Here is a 3,931-nt window from a genome sequence, read left to right as displayed (position 1 = left end):
TTGCCACCATTATTGCGCTACCACAGAGTAACCCAGAGAGAACAGTCCGAACAGTTGTCAGAAAAATTTGTGGCTCCGTTACGAGTATACCCTTTGGAAAGGTAGCGGCTCTCGACGTTATGTTTTGAGCGTTACGGGTTGGATGAAGAAAATTATTCATCATAGTAAACTTAGGATATGTAAGATTTGTTTGTTTTGACAAGTGCCAGCCTTCAAGGCTTCGATTTTGTATTCCTTTCAGTTCAAGTTCTGATTTTTTGTAATTTAAAAGACCTTGGGGGAAAAAGACTTTGGGAAGCAGCTAAAATCCAGTCTAAGCCTGCAATGTCCATCAGGACCACCCAAGAACTTAGATTTGACGGTGGAAAAAAAGCATCTGGTGGGGTTTGCTTCTTTACGAGGTTTTGTTTCACTCTCAAATGGATAATGAATATGCTGCCGAGTCAAAATTGCTGCCCGTGGATTAGGCATCTTTTGCCTAACCAAGGCAGTTTGCCTAACGTCCAGGCGCTATCTTACGAAGTTAGTCCTATTATGGTTTAATGACCATTTGGCGATTGTTCACGCTCCATACAAATAAAAGTGTGGTGAGCTATTGTCAACAAGAAAAGAGAGGGTCTCAAAACGTCGAAAAGTCTGTTTATCAAATCAGACTAGGATTAGGATTGTAAATGAAAATCAAACATATAAACAATAAGATTCCATATGCAATGCTAAACATATTTTCCTAGTGGTATGTTCCGTCGTTCTTTAAACTGACCAGAGAAATTGTTCTGACTAAGCATTCGGTCAGAAATGTTAAGGCCACGGAAACTGTCCCAAACAATTACGCACAAATTTTCACTTTGAAGAAAGTTTAGTTTTCTGAAAATATCACTGGAATTCAGTTGGAATTGGAACTTGCAATTAATTACGCGAAGCCACATCTCCAGTGAGAACCTGGTCAGTTCGAGCCACAGCTGGTACAGAAAGCCTAGAGTTGCCAGCATGAAGCATTCGAAACAGTTAATTCTTTGGCGGGCATTGGCCCACCCGGTGAAAGCGGTGGTTCCAAGTCCTTTTTCCAACTTTTCCAGCAAACTCCGGACCGGATGTGGGGAACCTATCCACGATAGCCGTCAGTAAATTCCCTTTGTTGATTTAGAGCTTTTGGAAAATGTTGACAACTAAAGATTGCACCTGGTTGCTGCGATAAAAAAGTAACGCTTAAACGTCAGTTCACTCTGAGGCTCACGACAATCAAAAGTGTTGCTAAAGGGGGGATGTACCACGATGTACCACGTAACGCAACCATAAATTAAATGCCAGTGCTCCCTCTGGGTTACTCTGTGGCGCTACTCTATTTTGATGGAAAATTGACTTGCGTGCCACGTGGTGGAAATCAGTCTTTCTCTTTTCTCGCTCTCCCTCTGCTTTTCCACCAACACTGTTGGGAGGTCGTTTGGGGTGGGTGTATCGAATCTAACAAAGGTACTTTGGAAAATTATCCTGAAAAGCGATGGGAAAAAAAGGAAAACAAGCGTTGGCATGAAAAAGTAAAATTTCGTGGTTTTCAAAATGAATGTTCACTCTCTTGCTGCGTTGTTGTTATATCGGTAGTAAACAGCTGTTGGAGCATCATCGTTTCTTTTTATTCCAACTCTCTCTCTCTCTCTCTGTATGTGTGAGTTTTTAGCACGTGGCAGCAGCAAAAGGGGTGGGTTCACTCACAAAACAGTGGTTTTGATATTGAAAAATTCTCGTTGGAAATCTCGTCCTTGCGTGGATCACGGTACTGGGCGAGAGAGAAAGTTTGGAAAGCGAGGGAGGTTGAAGCTTTCACCTCCCCTCCTGGGGGTGGGTGCTATGTGTGTGGTATCCAGTAAAAAGCTTTTTCAATTATTATTACGTTCTCTGCAAAGTTAGTCGTTAGTCTGGTACCGAAGTTGGGCAAGACTATGACTGACGGAGGAACCCCAAAACAAAACGATCACAGTTCGTCGCCGTCGTGCTAACTTGTCGTATGTGCATTTTGGGCCAAATTGAGTTAAGAGCGGCAATGCCTCACCTTTTGACCTTCACAGATCCCCAAAATTCGATTTCAATCCTGAGATATACAACGAAATCCGAAAAAAAACTCCGTGCATTTTTGTCACTTTACATATATGAAAGTAGCTTCAATGTTGTCGTGCTATCTTGCCACTCCCTGAAATTTTATGTAAGTGCGACAACTGGTCAAAGGAATTTCAGGTCAGAACACGTTTGACGCACGTACAAGTTAGACTACCGCAAAGATTTGTAATTATAACTCGGGACTCCAGCAACCATCTTGAACCAAACTTCGGGACATTGCACATAATGGTCAGCCAAACAAAACGTGTTTGTTATTGTTTACTTTGCGTGCGCTCGTTTTTGTTTATTCAAGGTCAAACATTAAAACACGTTTTTCTCGGAACGTCGCAATGGCGGGTGCGACAAGATAACACGACGGCGTCGAGTTTGTGAAAAAGGTGAGAGCTTTTCGAGCCAGGGCTGGAAAAATTAAATAAAAATCGAAGAATTTGGAAATCACAAATTTCATATCTTACTTTATTTTTTTTATTTAGTTAATCTTATTTTGTCATTCACTACAAATAATAAACATACATTGAGTAACGTTAAAAATTGTAATGAAAAACAATTATTTATCATTTCTAAAATTTCTCTAAATATATTTGTCTTAGCTTGACATAAAAAACGCCCTATTTTCACTGGGTTAGAAAGACGTTTCTCTTCCCTCGGAGGGAGGTGCTGGAAGAAGACACGACTCAGGTCTGAAATCTATAACCGTGTACAGCTTTTTTAATATGTTAAATGTAAAAATGTTTCATTATTTATTACATTGTTTCATTTTCGTTGCGATGGTCGAGATGAACACGTTGCCTTCTCAGTTCTCGAAAAGGTTGGTGGGTGGTGAGGTGAACATGTTGATTTTTGGCGGTTTGTGCTCGTTTCAATTATCTCCGTGTCGAGGGGTGGGAAACTCCTCGGAAGTTCCGGCAGCGGAGACGATGATGATGGAGGGTTGATGGAGCAGACTGCCAGATGGATATGATATGGTGCAGTGCATTTTCTTCCATCCAGGAGGACGGATACGCAAACTGGAGTGTCCGAGCCGGGGTTCCGAGAGAGCAGACTAATAAAGAAGATTGATTTACATTAGCTGCCGGTGAGCTGGAATGGGATTACTTTTAATTTAGGATGCAACAGATGTCGGAGGTGTTTGGCGAGAAACTTTTCCCTGAACATTGATGAACTTTCGTGGATGTAAACGTTACACCTCGTTGGAGGAAGGTGGATTTTCTCATGTTTTCCGAGCATGTTACAGCTTTATGGGAGCAGGAATTACAGTGGCATCTCATTGTAAGCAGATTGCTAGAGGATTATAAGGAGAATTTAAAATAACTTACTTAAACGACTCATTTGATTACATTCGTATGAAATTTTCCTTTACTGTAGTTTATAAAGGTTTTTTTTTGTTTTATTGAGGAGTGAAGGTATCAGAACTATAGAGTCATGTAGCTTTGGAGTTACTCCGGCTTCTGAATACAGTGGACTCTTTGGCTGTTGATTATCTTCGTCATATGAAGAGTTTGATGCTCGATTAAAGCTCCAAAAATACTATTTAAGATATAAACTTACCAGCAACGGCACCGCCTCGAGTAAATTTATGCCATTTACTGGCCAAAAAGATCAAATTTAATGCACTTTTGATCATAATTTGTATTTTGCGAGACCATTTCTCATAATTTTGGTGGCACACACATCCACACGCAAGATGAGAGGTTAACTGCTTAACGAAAGTCGCCATCAATATCTTTTCACTTGCGTGGCAGTGCGTGGCCGAATGGTTACTCTGTCCGCTTTGTAAGCGGATGATTCTGGGTTCGATTCCCATCTGCTGCAACCTTCC

At 41.1% G+C, this 3,931-nt stretch overlaps 1 long non-coding RNA gene across 1 annotated transcript; it reads right to left on the bottom strand.

Moving 5' to 3' along the window:
• Positions 1 to 2,669: 2,669 nt before the first annotated feature.
• Positions 2,670 to 3,019, bottom strand: LOC119766599. The gene is made up of 2 exons (XR_005277000.1): positions 2,860 to 3,019; positions 2,670 to 2,799 (listed from the first exon to the last, which is right to left on the bottom strand). It is a non-coding gene; the product is annotated as an uncharacterized LOC119766599 (long non-coding RNA).
• Positions 3,020 to 3,931: the final 912 nt, after the last annotated feature.

This window comes from Culex quinquefasciatus, chromosome 2 (genome assembly GCF_015732765.1).
Source record: "Culex quinquefasciatus strain JHB chromosome 2, VPISU_Cqui_1.0_pri_paternal, whole genome shotgun sequence".
NCBI lineage: Eukaryota > Metazoa > Arthropoda > Insecta > Diptera > Culicidae > Culex > Culex quinquefasciatus.
This window is presented reverse-complemented; position numbering and strand designations above follow the sequence as displayed.